This window comes from Leucopleurus acutus (assembly GCF_964270905.1).
Source record: "Leucopleurus acutus genome assembly, chromosome: 16".
NCBI classification, from domain to species: domain Eukaryota; kingdom Metazoa; phylum Chordata; class Mammalia; order Artiodactyla; family Delphinidae; genus Leucopleurus; species Leucopleurus acutus.
In genome coordinates, this window is record NC_139158.1 from 36620445 (window position 1) to 36641888 (window position 21444).

General features: G+C 44.7%; 1 pseudogene across 1 annotated transcript; it reads left to right on the forward strand.

The window, feature by feature from the left end:
- The first annotated feature begins 14430 nt into the window (after nt 1-14430).
- On the forward strand, nt 14431-14736 carry LOC309973098 (cysteine-rich PDZ-binding protein-like; annotated as a pseudogene). Its single transcript has one exon. The product of its transcript is annotated as a cysteine-rich PDZ-binding protein-like (transcript).
- The last annotated feature ends 6708 nt before the right edge of the window (nt 14737-21444 follow it).

Consider the following 21444-nt stretch of genomic DNA (forward strand, 5'->3'; position numbering starts at 1 on the left):
ACTCGGGGCAGAGGTCACCAGACCACCAGGGTCCTCGTGGGCCCAACCATATAAGGGAGCCTTGGCTTTAGGGCAGAAGCCCTGCACAGAAACCCAGCAGAGAGCCTTGGCCGCGGGAACTGCTCTCTCCTCTGAGGCTCATTTTCATGCAGTTCTGGCCCTGGCTTGGAGGTTGCGAGCTGTTTTCTGTAAGGAGAGGCTGGATCTCTGAGCTGGAGAGGGGAGCCAGGGTGGGGTGGGGGTCATGCTGAACTCCAGGCAAGCCACTTGGCTCTGAGATCAGCACTGCATTCCAGGTGTGGAATCCAGCCCTCCAGTGGGTTTGGTCAGACCCACACTGCTGTGTTTTTTAAATTGGGCAAATCCACATTAAAAAAAAAATCTGGGGGCTTCCCTGTCGGTCCAGTGGTTAAGATTCCATGCTTCCAATGCAGGGGGCACGGGTTTGACCCCTGGTTGGGGAACCAAGATCCCACAAGCCAGGCAGTGCGGCCAAAAAAAAAAAAATCTGAATTTTGACTAATGCTGTTGTGAACACGAGTGTACAAATGTTTTTCTGAGTCCCTGCTAAAACAGATGTTTGCACACCCATGTTCACAGCAGCATTATTCTCAGCAGACAAAAAGGTGAAACAACCCAGTGTCCATCGATGGATGAATGGATAAACAAAAGGTGGACCATTATGTACTGTTCAGCATGAAAAGGAATGAAGCACTGACACACGCTACAACATGGATGGACCTTATGCTGAGTGAAATAAGCCAGACACAAAAGGACAAATACTGTATGATTCCACCTATATGAGGTCCCTAGAGCAGTTAAATTCATAGCAACAGAAAGTAGAGGATGGGTGCCAGAGACTTGGGGAGGGGGATCGGAGTTAGTGTTTAATGGGAAAGGAGTTTGCTCAAGAAGATGAAAGTTCTGGAGACGGATGGTGGTGATGGTTGCACAACACTGTGAATGTATGTAATGCCATTGGACTGTACACTTAAAAATGGCCAAAATGATAAATCTTATGTATATTTCACTACAATTAAAAAATGGAAAAAGAAATCTGAATATCCACTGTTTCATGAACCTCAGAAGCTGTGGCAACACTGGGCCCCGCTGGGCTGAGAGGCCTGATTCCAGTCCAGCCCCACTTACCCACCCGCACTCCGCGGTTTGGGCCAGCCAGGGCACCACGTCTTTGGGTATCTCCTGCGCTCGGAGGGCAGGGCCTGGGACAGAACAGATGCTCCATCCCTGCCGGGTGACTCAAGTAAGCTCCCAGAGCAAGCAGAGCACTCCGAAGGAGCCAGGGACATAGCAGCTGCTTCTTCCAACCTGGCCTCAGTTTATGCATCTGTGCAGAGGCCTGTCAGCCCCGCTAAGTCTGTCATGACTGCTCAGGCTGAGCGCCGGCTGAGCAACAGCCAGGCTGTGCTGTCTGCAGGCGACTTTTTCCAGGGCCCTAATGGTTTTTTGTTTTTGTTTTTTGTTTTTTTTTTTTTTTCTATACACGGGCCTCTCACTGTTGTGGCCTCTCCCGTTGCGGAGCACAGGCTCCGGACGCGCAGGCTCAGCGGCCATGGCTCACGGGCCCAGCCACTCCGTGGCATGTGGGATCTTCCCGGACCGGGGCACGAACCCGTGTCCCCTGCATCGGCAGGCGGACTCTCAACCACTGCGCCACCAGGGAAGCCCCCTAATGGTTTTGAGGAACCTGGCCTGGCTGGTCTCCAGGACACTGCTCACCAGCTGGCATTTCATCACCTTCCCGAGGGGACATCCTTCCATCTAACCACTCCTGAACTGTCCTAGGAGCTCGGCTGTCACTCGGGGCTCCCTGCCTCTTGGAGACTGGGGTGAAGAACGCTCTTAGTCATAGAGGAAAGGAGACATTTCCAGTGATGTTTGGAAAGGTCTCCCCATCCCAAAAGCCCGGGTCCCCCTCAGAGCCTCACCATGGCTCCTATGGCCCCAGGCCTCGCATTTCCTCTACCTCTGCCCAGGCTCCTCAAGGCCCTCTTGGTTCTGCTTACCCCAGTCCCAGCCCCAGAGTTCTGTTTCTTCTTCCTTCCACGAGAAACCCAGCTTCATCGGTGCACACCGAATCCTTTCGCCATCTTCAGGCTCTCGGACCCTGGGCTGTGTAGTCCAGGCACTCCCCACCCGCACCCCCCACCCCAAATTCTGCGAAATAAAATTTTCTCCATCTTATAACAGCATTGCCTGTCCTCTTGACATTTCCTCAAAATGGAAGTTGAGCATCCCCCTCCTTGCCAGCCTTCCTTTCTGTAGTCTTAGGGGTCCCTCCTCCCCAGTCCCTTCCTCAACCCCATACTTTCTAAACACAGAGCCCCTCCTTGACCCACACCACTGTCTGACTCTTTGAATGCTGGACATCCAGGGTCCAGGTGTTAATAGTGTGACTCCATGTATCTTCACTCTGGTTAATGTCTTCCTGGAATATAGAGCATTGTTCATTCTCGTGGTCCACTGAGACTTTCAGCACTTTTAAAAAAACTGCACTTATACCTGTTCCTCCATTCCTTAGTGGTCCATCTCTTTCTCGATGGCAGGTCTCCATGTCAGCTTCCTCCAGAGTTTTCCTTCCATGGCTTAGAGCATTCTCCTAGGTTTTGCTCATAACCTATTCCTTCTTCGGAAAAGTTGGCTGTACGTCAGAATTCTTAGAGCACGTTTTCCCCATTGACTCCTGTTGTTCTGGAAAAATATCCCACCAGCCTGGCTGGGAATCACCAGGGAGGAAGGTGGCCAGTCATCCTACAGAAATGTCATTGGAAAGGTCTCCTTTCCTCCATGACTAAGAGTGTCCTTCACCAGTCAAGCACACTGCTCTTCCTCCTACCCAGGACCAACTAGAATGACTCTCACTGCAACACTGAGAAATCAGTCTGGAAGGACTGCAATTCCTCTGCACCAGGAAACAGAGAGGGGAGCCCCATGCTGGGAAGGGCTGAGCCCAGATGGAGCCTGATGGGAAGAGTTGAGCTGGGAAGGGCAGAGGGAGTGGGCACGCTGGGCAAACTGCCTTGCTAGGTGCCCATCGCCAGCCTGGGCCACTTCTAGCACTCTTGGTGACTCATCAAAGACTCGCAGACCTAGGAGTTGTGAGGTCAGAGGTCATGGCCAAGGGCTCATGGAGAGGAAGTGACTGTACAGAATTAACTTCGGCTAGGGGTAGGTGGAGAATGAGAGGCCCCCAGTTCCATAGGTGAGCTGGACACAGAGCTGGAGTCTGCAGGTCTGCCTGTGGGGTACCTACTGAGCCATGAGCTAGGCAGCCACGTGATGCTGGCCAGAGAGAAGGCGTGGAGAAACCAGCTCCAGCATCCCCTGCAGGGTGGAGAGCCACCTGCCTCCAGCCACATTCCTCCTCCCCCACCAACCCTCCAGGGAAATAAGTGACTGTGCTAATTACTGCTAATGAATGGCTTCTGGGTAAGTCAGAGTGTGGACGTTTCTCTTGCCAGGAGGACAGACAACTCTGGGGGAGTCAGTTGGCAGCTGGGATTGGGATACCCCTGATCTAGGGGCCCAGGGAGAGAGACACCCCCCACTTGCAGTCCATAGCTGTGCCTCCAAGACACAGGCTGGGTACTGGGGATCTGGATTCCCACCAGGCATCTTTAACTAGGAATCTGGAGGTTCCCTCAAATTCAGACACTCCCCAGGCACCATGTCTCAGAAAACGGCACCACCGTGCACCCAGTTGCTCAAGCCACACGCCTGCGAGCCATCTTTGATTTAGCCTTTTCCTCCCCACCCATAACCAATTGTAAAGGAAAAACTCCTTTCCTGTACACATAGAATACTTTTGACACCAGGTGTGTGGGTTTTTCCACCACAAGCAATTCTCTGTGGACACCAACTGTGTGTCCTACGATTTAACTCAATTCTGACACTAACTGGAGTTTGTGCAGACGCCACAGGTTAAAGCCTCAGTCCCATAAGACTCCCCCCATCTCAGATGCCAATCACCAGTGGTGGGTCCTCAGGTCACCTGCACTTGTCTGACGTGGCTACAAATCTGGAGTTCCCAGGAACCCCCTCCTCAGGTTTGATAATTTACTATAACGACTCAACAGAACTCGGGGAAACACTTATTTACATTTACCAGTTTATTATACAATAAAGGACACAGATGGACAGCCAGGTGAAGAGGCGCATGGGGCAAAGTCCGGAAGGGTCCCGACTGCAGGAGCTTCTGTCCCCATGGATCTGGAGTGTGTCACCTGCCTTGCATGTGGATGTGTTCCCCAACCTGGATGCCTTCCAAACCCTGTACTTTAGGGATTTTTATGGAGGCTTGTCACGTGGGCACAATCCATTACTAACTCAATCTCCAGCCCCTCCCCACTCCCCAGAAGATGGGAGATGGGGTTTAAGGTTTCAAGCTTCTAATCATGGCTTGGTCTTTCTGGTGACCAGTCCCCATCCAGGAACCAAAGAGGCTACCAAGAATTATCTCATTAGAACAAAAGATGCTCCAATCACCCAGGAATTCCAAGGGCTTCAGGAACGGGGGTGAGGGGGGCAGAGACCAATATATATATATATTTGCAGTGTAAGTGTCTGACATTAAGCTTTTGGTTGCTGGGGCAACCATTTCAAGACATCCATCTTGAATGAACACATCGCCAGCTGTGCAACACAGCTACTAGCTGACAACCAGATAAGGAGCCAGGCGGCCCTGCACATGAAGGATTAGAAAGGTTTAGAAAGCCCTGAGTGACCTAGATAACTGACCACTGGAGTGACCCCACTTTTCCCTTCCTGAACCCAAATTCCCACTCTTAGGTTTTATTTATTTATTTATTGGCCTTGCCGAGAGGTTTGCGGGATCTCAGTTTCCTGACCAGGGATTGAACCTGGGCCACGGTAGTGAAAGTGCTGAATCCTAACCACCAGACCACCAGGAACTCCCCCAACTCTCAGCTTTTAAATTCGGCCATGAATTAGAATTTAAATTCGACAAAGAGTGAAGCCGGGAAACCCCAGCCTCCTCACTCTTGGACCCTAATAAAGGCAGAGCCCCCTGTCCGCGTCCCCCATCCCCCCCCACCCTCGACCTCGCTGTGTGGCCCTAGGGTGTACGGTGTGCCCCCCCAGGACCTGTGAGTAATAAATCTGGTTTCTTTCCAAAGTTTCCTGAGGGTTGTTGCTAAGGTGTGTCTTGCAATCATAATAAGAACTACAAGGGCCAGCCCAGCCACAACACGTCTTGTGAAGGCCTTGCCGTGTTGTGGGGCTGGGAGAAGGGCTCAGGCACCCCTCGCCACCAGCGTTACTACTGATAGGCTGAGCCCAACACAGCAATACTTCTTACTTCCCACCAATCCATCGGCACGTCCTGGTGTCTCCAGCCCAGAACAAGCGAGTGGGAGAGCCCAGGCCTTCTCCCCCACCCCACAACCCCGGCACAGGCCCGCCAGCCCCCCTCCTGGTGGGTCCTGGGTCCCCTCCAGGCTCTTCTCCCGCAGCAACCAGAGATGTTTAACAAAACACCAACTAGGTCACGGCATCTCCCCATTAAAAACCCTAGCGGTGCTCACTGCACTTAGGAGATCTCAAATCCTTGCGTCTCCTCCCTGCAGGTGCTTCAGCGTCCACCCGTGCTGACCTCTTCCCCTTCCTGTCCTCACTCCTGGCTCAAGCCCAGCCCCATTGGGCCTCTATTTCTTCTTGGCCCTTTGCACGTGCTGCTCCATCTAACCGGAAGGTCTTGACCGCACCTTCAGAGCAGGCACCTTCTCTTTGGCCTTAGTTTAAGTGACAACCTGTTATTCTTTTTTTAAAAAATTAACTAATTAATAAACTTGGCTGCGCCGGGTCTTAGTTGTGGCACGCAAGATATTCGTTGCCACGTGCGGGACTCTTAGTTGTGGCGTGTGGGATCTAGTTCCCAGACCAGGGATAGAACCCAGGCCCCCTGCATTGGGAGCACGTAGTCTTAGCCACTGGACCACCAGGGAAGTCCCTCTGTTATTCTTTTACACAGCCCTGTTGGGAAAAGTGTGGAAGACTTGAAATGGGCAAATGAGATGCCTGGATAGCCTTCCAAGGCAAGCTGGAGCCTCCAGGGATCATCCGATCCCATAGGGGAGTGCACCTTTGTTTGTCTCTGATGAGGAGGCTATTTGATAGCTCTGTGGAGACAGAAGTTAATTGGCAGAAAACTGATAGTAATGCCAATAATTCCTGCTCCTAGAAAGCAAGTCATATCCCACCAATGCTACTGATTACCCTGTGAGGATGGACAGCATTGCTGGTTGGCATTCGTTACATTCCTTGCTTTAGGCTACTGAGCAGTCTTCCGTCCATTATTAGTAAATTGATTTCAGCATTCCTGATTTCCCATGTATATGTCTCTTCTTCAGATTCTCTGTTAAACCAGTTTTAACATCTTGATGGTTTCCTCCTTCATTAATGAGTTAAAATCTTTGACACATGCCACTCTTATATTTATTTGAAAGTCATGCTTTTACCTCTTTTGAAAATTACACTTTTAACAGCTCACTGTTAATACCCACAGTGCTTGGCACATAGCAGCTCCCACTTTTGCTGAGTCAATTGATTACTTAATTAAATGAAACAGTACGCAACTTTTTTCCTAACTGATAAAACAGGCTATGGATTCTATTTTTACCCTTTTATATTATTGGAATCATGCTACTACATTATTTTAATCTGTTTTCTAAATGTAATATATTTTGGTATCTTCCCATGCCAGTAAACTATTTTCATAACATGAAAATTAACACTGGACATTCATTCTTTTTACTACTGTACAGAATGCTTCATTAAACAATCTTATTCAGAAATCTTTGAAAAACATCTCTGATTATTTCCACAAGTTATATTCCTAATAGAGATCTTGCTAGGTCAAAGGTTATAAACTTATATACAGCTTTTAGCATGTATTATCAAACTACTCTCTGTTCTAAAATTGTATAGTGATTTATTTTCTTTCCTTTCTTTACCATAGAAAGATGAAATGCAAATATTTTTCCCTCATATCCTGGCAGAGTTTCAAGATCCCGTCTTTCTTGCCCTCGAGGAAAAGGGAACTAGTTTTCCAGGTGTTAATGACTTGGTCACAAGACTTACCTTGCCCTCAGGTCTGCTGGGAAAGACAAGAGGAGACAGGAAATGCTTCACTGAGGAACAGAAAAGGGGAAGGAATTCCCCCAGTCTAAATGAAGGAAAGACCAGCAAAGTTCCGTGTGAGGGCGCAGCTCAAAGGCTCAGGAGCCCCAAGGAGCCCAGGCTTCACCGGGAGACCCTAGCCATCAGGTGCCAGGGCCTGGGAGTGCCCAGAGAGGACCCACCTGATCAGAATTTACTCCTCACCCATGCCTGCCCTGAACTGGGCTGTGCTGCCAACCTCCACTTGTGCCACACCTGCCACCTCCACGCTTCCCTAGCAAAGCAGATATCCAGCCAGGACGCTCTGAGGGGGCCCAAATGAATGTCACCTACAGGCTGTAAATAGTTGCTTCCTCAAGCCCCCGACTGCCCCTTAATGCCGCTGCTCCAGCCCTCCTCTAGACCCCCAAAGGGAGTAATTAAAGGGTTAATGCTGGGGACTTCCCTGGCGGTCCAGTGGTTAAGACTGTGCTTCCAATGCAGGGGGTATGGGTTTGATCCCTGGTTGGGGAACTAAGACCCCACATGCCACTCAGCATGGCCAAAAAATGAAAAAAAAAAGGGGGGTTGTTAATGCCTGTTGAGACAGGGGAACTCCAAGAGTCTCCAGCCAGCCTTTTCTGATTGTTTCCTGCCTGTAAAGAACTGGTTGTTCAATATTTTTTATGTTGCCCCTGCACTTGTCCTGGGGATGGGGAGGGGGTCAGTGGGAGCAGTGCAGGAACTGACCTGAACAAGCCCCAGACTCCCTGAGCTGGGATAGTGGTTACTGTCATCTTCATTTCTCCTGCTTTCTTTCCCAACCTGATTAATCCTCTGAGTCCTTCCCAACTTTGCTTCCCATGGGACCAGTCTCTCTCTCACAGCTGTCCTAGGCCCACAGTTCACAGGGCAGCCCACACTGCTAAGGGCTGACGCTGCTCCAGAATCATCTGCACCTCAGTTGCAACTTCTGGCACTCAACACGTGAACTCACTTCAGCCTCCTTACCCTGCTCAAAGCACCGTCTTCCCCACCATACCTAGGAGGAAATGAGCTCAGAGAGGGGAGGAGCTCACCCCAATTCACATGACTGGGAAGTAGGAAGTCCAGGAGTCAAACACCCCAGGGCCATTTTAAGACCTTGATAAGCCTGGAACATTTGTAACCTTGAAGCCTCCACCACATGGCATCAAACATGTGAACGTGCACCTCCCTTTACCAAGTAAATGCAATGACCCTGTTACTATATGCGTTCAGTCGCAGTTGGCAAGTGAACACAGTGATATGTTGGAGACATTTAATAAACATCTATTCGTTTCGATTTGGCAGCTCCCTTTTCGGATTTGAGAGTAAGAATTATTTTTCAAGACGCAGACAGTTTTGTAAGCTCCACCGTGCTGTAATACTGAAAGGCTCCAACAGGCTGCAACCTTGGTCTTCTCACGCATGTCCAGCTCCCCCGGCGCCCCCCGCGCCCCTGACGCCCCCCACGCCCCCCGCACCCCCCGCAGCATAATCCCCATTTAACGCACAAGAAAACCACATACAGGATTCCTCTGGGTGCAAATAGCAGAGGACTGTGACTCACACTGGCTGAGGCAAAATAATGACTATTACTGTGAGTCTACTATTCCCGGAAACACCTGCCCGGGAGGACAAAAGGTGCGAATAACTTTACGCCTTGACTTCAGAAAAATCCATCAAAAATGGCACCACTTTTTAACAGGTAACATCAAACAACTGTTGAAGCTCCAAGACTCTGAAACCCTCACCTCGCTGAGACGACAAATCCTAAACTACTGTGACCAACAACCTTAAACTGTATAGCATGATTCTTACCCAATCCTCATTAAGGTCCACCTTAAACCAGACCTCCAAACCTCACTATCTCAACTTTGCCCTTCCCACCTCCTCTCCACTAAGGACTCTTTCAAGATGCTGCTCTTCCTGAACAAGGGAAGCAACAAACTCAGTTCTGTCTTTGCAACAGGCTGCTTGGATAGTACTTTCAAGGAGCCAGCATTTGACGAGGGAAACAGGACCAACACGGTGGGCCGAGCCCAACTGGGCCAGACGCAGCACTGGAGTAAATCTCCCTGGAGGGGTGGGCACTACCTGCCAAAGAGAAAGAAAGGGAACAGATGTCTGGGAGCCAAACAACAGTGTCTACTGCAGTAACCCATGCCCAGCTGGGTTAAATGCCTTGCCCAAGGCCACGCAGACTGTTGGCATAAGAGCTGGAAGGAGAACGCAGGCCTTCTGGCCAGCAGGCCGTTGACCTCGTCCGCACCCACACTGGAAGCCTGGGAAGCCTCCTTCCCTGATCTCCCGGGTGCTGCTGCCTCAGGGTGACCCAGGAGGAAGCTCCTGTTCCTCGTCCCTCCGCACGAATCTGCACTAGTCCAGGTAAATATAAGCTAATTGCCCACTGATTAATTAATGACCTAGAACCGCTCTGGAACCTCAGCAGGCGGAACCATGATCACCGCGAGGGGGATGCCGGGAAGGCGGCGGCTGGGCCGATATTCGGCCTCAGAGGCTGCCGGCTGTGGGCTTTGGAACGAGGGCGGCCGCGTTGGGGGCGGCCCTTCCGCGCCCCAAGACCCCTGCCAGCGTCCCCCCGGGCCTGGACGCGCCCGAAATAGAAGGAAAAGCGTCTTCATGGTCCAGGAGCCTAGCAGGTGCCGCGGACCGCAGCGGTCTTCGACTCCGACCCCGGCTGCCTATCAGACTGTGTCTGTCGCCCCCAAGTGGCCGTGTGGGGGACTCGAGCCGGAGTTTGCTGCTCCCCACCTGAGCCCCATTCCTCCTCCTGCCTTTGTTTCCCAGAGCCTTGGAAGAAGTAAAATACGAACCATCAAAAATGAGAGGAGACGGCTTCCCTCGTGGCTCAGTGGTTAAGAATCCGCCTCATTGTAGGGGAGACGGGTTCAAGCCCTGGTCCGGGAAGAACCCACATTCTGCGGAGCAACTAAGCCAGTGCGCCACAACTACCGAGCCTGCGCTCTAGTGCCCGCAAGTCACAACTACTGAAGCCTGCGAGCCACAAGCCAGTGCAATGAGAAGCCCGCGCACCGCAACGAAGAGTAGCCCCCGCTTGCCACAACTGGAGAAAGCCCACACGCAGCAGTGAAGACCCAATGCAGCCAAAAATAATAAATAAATAAAATAATTTTTTTTTTAAATGAGGAGACTGTGTTCAGGAGTTTTGCAAGCTGGATGTTCAATACATTATCTTTTAAAAGTCATTGTTGGGGACTTCCCTGGTGGTCAAGACCCCACGCTCCCAATGCAGGGGGCCAGGGTTCGATCCCTGGTCAGGGAACTAGATCCTGCATGCCGCAACTAAAGATCCCACATGCTGCAACTAAGACCCAGGGCAGCCAAATAAATATATATTTTTTAAAAAGTCATCGTTAGAAGTTGTATTATATAAACGTACAATTAAATTATATTCAAAAATGTAGCAAATAATCAAAATTCATTGCTTTCTATTTATTTTACGATTATCTATGTTCTTGAGGTTTTTGTGTCTATTATATCCGTATGGTGGAAATACCATACAATGATGTGCTACTGTACATTTATTTCTGACTCCACATTCAGTGACCCTGTTGGTAACTTGACATCATCCATAATGGGAGTATTTACACCACAGAAATTGGCAAACTCTAGAAATCAGTCCCCACCCCCACAACCCCCAACTCCCACCAGGGTCAAACATTCACCAGCACACCACTTGAGTCAGACAATGGTGGGGTGCACAGAGAACAAGGCCCATGTCTTTTGGGGGGCCAGCACAGGAACATAATCAGTTTTATCAAGGCCCAGCACAGGTCCTGACCATGGTGCTCAATGAATGAGGAAGGGAGGGAGGGAGAAAATTATGTGCTAAACTGGGCTCTCTGTAAATTTTCTTAAGATCAGCTTACCTAACCTTGATTGTGCGTCTTACCTGACCTTTCCCCGGTTGACCTAACAGTCCTCACTGCACGGTGTGCAAGGCCTTGAATGCCAACAATTGAAATAGTTTCCCTGGTGAAGGTCAGCCAAGGAAGGATTTTGAGTTGGGGATGATATAATTCAAATTTTGCTTTAGGATGAGAATCAGGCCTGTGTGCAGGACAGGTTGAAGAGAGGAAGGAACAGAAACCAGGAGACCAGACTGTTTATTCAAGACTTGGCTCAGCACTCAGGACCTGTGTAGGGGCAAGGCTGTGGAGAGGAATGTAAATCACAATCCGTGGCCCCAGGGAGTTCAACCTTATGGTGCAAGAGATAGTAAACTGACGATTACTATGAGTGTGATAAGTGCGTTGAAAAAGGCAGTTCAAAGTGCCAAAGAGTGACATTCTTTCTGGAGGAGGCAAAGAAGCTGTGACCCAGCCCTGACAAGTAGGGCTTGTAGGCAGAGGGAAGTTATCAAAAGAAGGAAGAGGGGTGGGTCCCAGGCTGAGAGAACTGCCCAGGCAAAGGCCTGGGTTTGTAGAGGGCCTTGGAGATTTGGCTGGAACAGGAGGGCTAAGAGGAGGGTGATAGGAGATGGATCTGGAAAAGCACTGGTGTTCTCACTGCTGAGGCTGAGCAGGAATGGTTAGTGTGGGGGCAAAGAGCAAGTCCTGACAGAATGGGATGGGGGATGCTCTGTGTATTCTCCTGTTGTGAGCTCCATGTCTGCAGCAACATGACGTTTCAGCCACATCTCCTATCTTCCTTCTGTGATCCAGCCAGGAAGGAATACTGATTCCCAGTATGGCTGAAGGCTCCTGACTCCATACCTGGCCCACGCTGCTCTTATGACCAAAGTTCTGTTCAAACACACATATTCTCTCCATCTATCTATCTCTCTGTCTCTCTGTCTCTCACTCACACACACACACTCCATTTTGGAAATTTTATACAACTTTTATCATCTAGCTGGATGGCTAGATTCAAAGTCAGTCTCCTGAGATTCTTTTTTTAAAAAAATTTTTGGACAAACTCAAAAAATAAAACTGCCTTTGAACAGCTTTATGTTTGATACATTAAAATTTTCAATTTTTTTGATGTTTGCATTTTGCTTTTGTATTCTGGGTCTATAAATATATTCTATATTTTCTTCCAATATGTTTCTATAAACATATCATCACATTTTTATGAATGATATGAAGTACAGATATACTATTTTCCAAATATATTAGCTAATTTTTTTCAAGGATGCTGACTGAATAACCTTTTCATTCCCCACTGATTTGAAGTGACATTGACATAAGATACATTTATGTATATGTGTTAGGGTAAAATTCATTCACATATCTGTTAAGTTTTAACCAGGGAAGCAGAACTTCCATGAGCAATATAAAATAAGGAATTAATTGTAGAGATCACGTTTTACATGATTGTGGGAGTAAGGGGGAAAGCCTATGGAAGGCTGGCTGCCTCTTCATCTACAACTGCTAAAGTCAGAGAAATCAGAAAATCAGAAAAAGAGTTAAGGAGGAAGCAAGGGACAGTGAGGACAAACTGGAACCACATCTGTCTCTCTCTGCCTCTACCCTTGATAACATAATGACTTGCAGAAGGAGCTGGTGCCCTTCACCTTGAATCTGCAAATGTGCCTGGCTCAGGACACTGAGAAGCTAGTGGAAGAGACTTGGTGAGAGCTGCAGGAGCCATGGACCTGCTGCTGACCAAAGGGGCTCAGCAGATCAGTGACCATGTGCATGAGCTAGTGAGGACTCATCCCTGCACTGACCTCAGAGCTTCATTGCTGCTGCTTCATTTAAACCTTCCCGATCACACACGGATTTCTTTTCAAGCCATACCAACATGGAAGGGAATTCTGGGGAACATAGTTCCCAATATATATATATATATATCAAGAAGATATAACAATTATAAATATATATGCACCCAATATTGGAGCACTTATATATATAAAATAAATATTAGCAGAACTAAAAGGAGAAATAGACAGTGATACAGTTACAGTAGAGGACTTCAATATCCTACTTTCAACAACTGATAGATCATTCAGACAGAAAAACAATAAGGAAATACTGGACTTGAATAACACTATAGACCAATGGACCTAGCAGACATATACAGAACATTCCATCCAAAACCAGAAGAAGACACATTCTTTACAAGGCACATGGAACATTCTTCAGGAGAGATTATACATTAGGTCACAAAGCAAGTCTTAACAATTTTAATAAGATTGAAGTCATATCAAGTATCTTACCTAACCACAATGGTATGAAACTAGAAATCAAAAATAGGAGAGGGCTTCCCTGGTGGCGCAGCGGTTGAGAATCTGCCTGCTAATGCAGAGGGCTCGAGCCCTGGTCTGGGAAGGTCCCACATGCCGCGGAGCAACTAGGCCCGTGAGCCACAACTACTGAGCCTGTGCGTCTGGAGCTTGTGCTCCGCAACAAGAGAGGCCGCGACAGTGAGAGGCCCACACACCGCAATGAAGAGTGGCCCCCGCTCGCTGCAGCTAGAGAAAGCCCTCACACAGAAACGAAGACCCAACACAGCCAAAAATAAATAAATAAAATTAAAAGTCCAGTTCCTTCCTAACTCTACCAAAAAAAAAAAAAAGGAAAAAAATTTATAAATATGTGGAAATTAAATGATATACACCTGTACAACCAACCAATGGGTCAAAGAAGAAATCAAGAGGGAAATAAAAAACTATCTTGAGACAAATACAACATACCAAAACTTATGGGATTCATCAAAAACAATCCTGAGGTAAGTTAAGAGTGATAAACACCTACATTAAGAAAAAAGAAAGATCTCAAACAATCTAACTTTACACCTCAGGGAATTAGAAAAAAGAAGGAAAAATAAGTCCAAAGTTAGCAGATGTAAGGAAATAAAGATTAGAGATAAATTTCAAAGACACTAGAAAGACAATTAAAAAGATCAACAAAACTAATAGTTGGGGTTTTTTAAAAAGATAAAACTGACAAACCTTTAGCTAGACTAACAAAGAAAAAAAGGGAGGAGACATTACAACTGATACTACAGAAATATAAAGCATCATAAGAGACTGCTATGAACAACTATACACCAACAAATTGTATATAACCTATAAGAAGTGGATAAAATCCTAGAAACATGCAACCTATCAAGACTGAATCATAAAGAAATAGAAAATCTGAATGGACCAATTGCAAGTAAGGTAATTGATGCAGTAACCAAAGACCTACCAACAAAGAAAAGCCCAAGACCAGAAGCCTTCATGGGTGAATTCTACCAAACATTTAAAGAAGAACTAGCTACTACTCCTTCTGTCATGGAAGGATGGTGTGTGAAAAATGTAAAAAGAAACTTGGTACTGTTATCACTCTAGATACATGGAAAGATGGTGCAAGGAATATCACAGGAAGTGGTGGAAGAGAGCTGGACAAAAATAAAGCTTTGACCTAAAAAAAAAAGCAAGACTTGATCCACATGGAAAGAATAGGTCCTCCACTTGCAGAATTTGTAAAAGTTCTGTGCACCAACTGGGTTCTCATTATTGCCAGTGCTGTGCCTACAAAAAGGGCGTCTGCACTGTGTGGGGAAAAAAATTTGGATACCAAAAACTACAAGCAAACGTCTGTCTAGATGTATTGAAGTTTCTGGCTTTCATATGATTTACTTTTTGCTTTGAATTTTCAAGGCATAACACAGATGTTCAGGTTACAAAATATGTCTTAAAACAATTAGGTTTAAATCAGGGAAGTTGATTGGTATTCATTCTTCTGTTTTCAAGAAGTTCTGAACTGCAACAGTGTAACTAGTTCTCTGTCTTAAGTTGCTTTTTTTCCTTACAAACATCTTATTGAACTGGAATACGTGGCAAATGTAATGAAAAATGATTTTCCCAGTTCTGTATGTACTTTTTATTTATCATTATTTATATATTATTTTTATCCTTTCTCTCTACTTTATTTGTAGATATTGCAAAAGTGTGAAGGAGATTATTGATATTTGGCTCTGAACTTGGCATCCAGACATGTAATTCTTCCCTCATTCCCTGTTGGTTGCATAGTTCTCAGAATCAGCAGCCCCTTAATTAATTGCAGCTTCATAGGGAATTTAAATGTCTGAGACCTTTATTACTAAATTTTTCCTTAAGTAATTAGCCCAGACCCAAATCAAACACAAGCTGTAGTTATGATATTTTTTATTTGTTCTTGAAGCCAAAGTACCATTATCTTTCATATGAGAATGAGAACACAAGGGATACCCTGTATATGTCCACATGAATACATTGGATTTCAGAAAAATACATATTCCATACATTACCTTGAATTCAAACTGTCATGAAAGCCAGGATAACTATGTGCACCCATGATGATATGCAATGAATGAATCACCACTCTTAGGGAAAGTGCTTTGATGCAGAAACCAAACTTTTTTTTACCTCCTCTACTTCCCCCTCCCCTGCTAAAAATAAATAGAATTTAATTAATTAATTAAAGAAGAATTAATGCCAATATTTCTCAACTTTCCAAACAATTGAAGAGGAGGGAACACTTCCAAACTCATTTTATAAGGTCAGCACTACCCTCATACCAAAGCCAGATAAAGACAGTATAAAAAAAGAAAATTATAGGCCAATATCTCTGATGAACATAAATGCAAAAACCCTCAACAAAATGAGAGAAAACTGAATTAAACAGCACAGTAAAAGGATCATGCGGGCTACCCTGGTGGCGCAGTGGTTAAGAATCTGCCCGCCAATGCAGGCGACACAGGTTCAAGCCCTGGTCCAGGAAGATCCCACATGCCGCACAGCAACTAAGCCTGTGCTCTACAACTACCGAGCCTGCGCTCTAGAGCCTGTGAGCCACAACTGCTGAGCCCGCGTGCCACAACTACTGAAGCCCGTGCACCCTAGAGCCCATGCTCTGCAACAAGAGAAGCCACCGCAATGAGAAGTACTGCAATGAAGAGTAGCCCCTGCTCTCCGCAACTAGAGAAAGCCCACGTACAGCAATGAAGACCCAACACAGCCATAAATAAATAAATAAATAAGTTCACTATTGAAAAAAAAAAGGATCATGCACCACAACCAAGTGAAATTTATCCATGGGATGAAAGGAAAATTAAACATATGCAAATCAATAAATGTGATATACTACACTAACAGATTGAAGAATAAGAATTATATGATCATCTCAGTAAATTCCAAAAGAGCATTGACAAAATTCAACATTCTTTTTATGATAAAAACTCTCAACAAATGAGGTATAGAAGGAATGTACCCCAACATAATAAAGGCCATATATGACAAGCCCACAGCTAACATATTCAACAGTGAAAAGCTGAAAACTGTTCCTCTAGATCAGGAACAAGACAAGGATGCCTACCTTCACCACTTTTTTTTTTTTTTTTGGAGTAAAATTGCTTTACAATATTGTGTTAGTTTCTGCTGTACAATGAAGTGAATCAGCTATATGTATACCTATATCCCCTCCCTCTTGGACCTCCCTCCCACCTCCCCCATCCCACCCATCTAGGTCGTCACAGAGCACTGAGGTGAGCTCCCTGTGCTATACAGCATGTTCCCTCTAGCTATCTATTTTACACATGGTAGTGTATTTATGTCAAACCTAATCTCCCAATTCATCCCACCCTCCCCTTACCCCGCTGTGTTCACATATCTATTCTCTATGTCTATGTCTCTATTCCTGCCCTACAAATAGGTTCATTTGTACCATTTTTCTAGATTCCACATATATGTGTTAATATATGATATTTGTTTTTCTCTTTCTAGGTTACTTCACTCTGTATGACACCATTTCTATTCAATATAGTGCTGGAAATCCTAGCCAGATCAATTAGACAAGAAAAAGAAATAAAAGGCATACAAATCAGAAAAGAAGTTAAATTCTCCCTGTTTGTAAATGACATAGTCTTACATATAGAAAACTCTAAAGAGTTTGCCAAAAATATGTTAGAATAAATGAATTCAGCAAAGTTGCAGGATACAAAATCAACATGCAAAATTTATTTGCATTTCTATACACTGACAATGAGCTATCTGAAAAAAGAAATCAAGAAACCATCCCATTTATAATAGCATCAAAAAGAATAAAGTTCTAAGGAATATATTTAACCAAGAACATGAAAGGTCTGTACATTGAAAACTATAAGACAGTGATGAAGGAAATTGAAAAAGGACATAAGTAAATGGAAAGATATGTCTTTATGGATTGGAAGACAATATTTTAAAAATATCCACACTACACAAAGGGATCTACACATTCAATTCAATCTCTATCATAATTCTAATGGCATTTTTCACAGAAATAGAAAAGGTAATTCTAAAATTCATATGAAATCACAAAAGACCTTGAATATCCAAAGGATTCTTGAGAAAGAAGAACAAAGCTTAAGGTATCACACTCCTTGATTTCAAACTATACTACAAAGTTATTAGTAATCAAAACAGTATGGTACTGGCATAAAAACAGACACATAGACCAATGGAACAGAACAGAGAACCCAAAAATAAACTCACACACATACAGTCAATTAATCTTTGACAAGGGTGCCAAGCATACACAATGGGAAAAAGATAGTTTCTTCAATAAATGATGTTGGGAAAATCAGACCCTTACACCATACACAAAAATTAACTCAAAATGGATTAAAGACTTAAACGTAAAACCTGAAACCATAAAACTCCTAGAAGAAAACATAGGAGAAAACCTCCCTGACATTGGTTTTGGCAATGATTTTTTGGATTTGACACCAAAAGCACAGACCACAAAAGGAAAAATAAACAACTGGGACTATGCAAACTGAAAAGCTTCTGCACAGCAAAGGAAACAATCAACAAAACGAAAAGGCCACCTACTGAAAAGGAGAAAATATTTGCAAAGCATATATATACTGAGGATAATATCCAAACTGTGTAAGGAACTCACACAACTCAATAGCAAAAAACTAAATAAATAACCCCATTTAAAAATGGGCAAAGGACCCAAGTTGATATTTTTCCAAAGAAGACATGCGATATCCAACAGGTATGTGAAAAGATGCTTGACATCATTAATCATTAGGAAAATGCAAATCAAAACCACAATGAAAAGAAAAAAAAAACCACAATGAGATATCACCTCACACCTGTTAGGATGGCCAACAGGTCATCCTTTTTTTTTTTTGGCCTTGCTGCACTGCTTATATGATCTTAGTTCCTTGACCAGGGATCGTACCCGGGTCCACGGCAGTGAAAGCACTGAGTCCCCGAGGATGGCTAATATTAAAAAGACAAGAGCTAACAGGTGTTGGGGAGGATATGGAGAAAAGTGAACCCTCGTACATTGTTGGTGGGATGTAAATTGATACAGACATTATGGAAAACAGTATGGAGGTTTTTCAGAAAATTAAAAATAGTACTACCATATGATCCAGGAATTCCACTTCTGGGTAGATATCCAAAGGAAATAAAATCAGTATTTCAAAGATATATGCACTTCCGTGTTAATTGCAGCATTATTCACAATAGTCAAGATATGGAAACAACTCAAGTGTCCATCAATGGATGAATGGATAAAGAAAATGTGGTATAAATATACAATGGAATACAAATATACAATGCAATATTATTAGAAAGAAGGAAATCCTGCTTTGGGACAACATGGATGAACCTGGAGGACATTATGCTAAGTGAAATAAGCCAGACACACTATGAACACAAATACTGTATAATCTCACTTACACGTGGAATATAAAAAAGTCAAACTCAGGGGCTTCCCTGGTGGCGCAGCGGTTGAGAGTCCGCCTGCCGATGCAGGGGACGCGGGTTTGTGCCCCGGTCCGGAAAGACCCCACATGCCGCGGAGCGGCTGGGCCCGTGAGCCATGGCCGCTGAGCCTGCGCGTCCGGAGCCTGTGCTCCGCAGCGGGAGAGGCCACAGCAGTGAGAAGCTCGCGTACTGCAAAAAAAAAAAAGTCAAACTCAGAGAAGCATAGAGTATGGTGGTGGTTGCCAGGGGCTGGGAGGTGGGGGAAATGAGATGTTGGCCAAAGGGTACAAATTTCTGGTTATAAGATGAATAAGCTCTAGGGATCAAATGTACAGCATGGTAACTATAGCTAATAATATTGTATACTTGAAATTTGCTAAAAGATTAGATATTAAGTGTTCTCAACACACACACGCACAAAATGGTAACTACAGGAGGTGATGGATATGTTAATTAGCTTGATTGTGGTAACCATTTCACAACGTTTACATATATCAAATCATCACATTGTATATGTTAAATATATAGAAATTTTATTTGTTAATTATACTTCCATAAAACTGGATGAGTCAATAAATAAATATTGTCAGGGAGAAACAAACCAGATGGTCTGACAAAGATGAATCTGTTTTGCACATTTTGAGAGGTAAATTAATTAGCAGAGCAGTAAGTCTATTCATTCTGTCCCTGAGTAGGTCTACTTGAGGTATCAGAGAAAACAATTCCAGTTGTTTCTGGATTCTGAGAAAACCTGAGAGTCGTGAGCTAGAGCATAGGTGATGGGACACACCTGTGTGACGTCTGTTGTCCTTCCATCAGCATCTGCTTGGTTCATCCAGGTGTGCACCATTTCCCTCATCAGAATTTCTCCACAACCCCCTCAAAACAAGCTTGAACAGCACCACTTTTGACCATGAGGCTTTTTTTTGCCTGGTGTGATTAGCTGGATCCCAGTTCAGAATAACGGTTTTGCGCCAATATTTAAGACTCTGAATCAAACAGTGGAGAGGGCAGAATGATCTGAAAACAATCACAAGTATTGTGAGAACATACCTTGCATTCAGTTTCTTAGTCAACTGAGGCCTAATTAGGAGAATAAGTGTCAAGGATCAGACTGGTCAACTCTCATTTATCAAGTGGCATTTAAAAATTGATGGACTGTTTTATCTCTTATCTGGGTCAGAGTCAGAGGTAAGTTACAGGTACCCCATTTAAAAATATTTTTTAGCCAGGGTGGAAATTCTTGTACAAACCAGTGAAATCCAGAGTGTTAGGTATCTTCTGAGAAGTCAACACATCATACTCCTAATAAGATATCAGTTACTGGGAGTTCGGTTTGATCACATGGGATGTCCCAATAACAAATGTAAAAAGTGGAAATTGTTAACTTTTCACAGTCTACTTAAAGCTAATATTATACCAATCCATATAAAATGTAGGAAACTTGCAATTATATAGGCCATTTACCTCATCCTGTACTTTATACTATAGTTGTCATATGTATTATATCTACATATATTACAGACCCCACAATATACTTTTTGCTTTAAACGTTCATGTGTTTTAAAGAAATTGAGAAGAAAAAGAGTATTTTATATTTATATACATATTTTCAGTGCTCCTAGTCCTTTCTGAAGATCTTTAATTTCACCTGGGATCATTTACCTCTAGCCTGAAAACTCCCTTTAGCTTCTCTTATAGTACAGACCTACTGGCAATAAATTCTCTTAGTTTTCATTTATCTGAAATTGTCTATTTCCCCTCCATTCTTGAAGAATATTTTCATTGGATGTAGAATTATGGGTTGACAGATGGGTTGATAGTAATGTCATCGCCATTATTCCAGCACTTTAAAGTTGTTCCATTGTCTTCTGACCTCCATTATTTATGATAAGTCAGCAAATTGTACAAGCTTGAACTGAAAGGGACAGTTCTTTAAATCCGCAACTTTCTACAGACAAGAAGCAGGTTGGCAGAGAAAGCTATTCAGTTACAGAAATGAACCATGTTTTATGGGAAAGCATGGATGATTCAGAAGCCAAAGCCAAAAGCCCAAGGGCAGAGCTAAGAGTCATGAAGAACTACTCCCAGGGCCTCTAGACAACACACACTCCCTGCTCCTGGAGCAGAAGGGAGTAGCACATGTTCTTAGTGAGATTTCAGAAATGCTATAGACCAGTGCTTGCTGTGTGGGGTTATCTATTGTGGTTATCCTGTCCCTTCCTCACCCTTGCATGTTGGGTGAGCAGGGTGAACTCCTTAGTTCACAGTTCTTCAGATCATGAGGAACTATGCCCAAGAAGCCTCGTCTGCACCTCAATCTGATTTAGTTGACCAGATCCTGGACCTCAAGTCTGGCTGATACCATAAGAGGATGAGACTTTGGGTGGGGGGTACTACGTTTGTTCCCTTTCTTAATTTTTTCCCCTGAAGTTAATAATTGCCTTTGTACCTACCCAAACTTTCCAAATCTCCACCAGGTCAATCCCATTAGGGAACATATCAGTTCCTTTTTTTTTTTTTTCTCTCTTTTTCATCCCTCCTTGATATACCCATTTTCCTTTCTCTGGGAT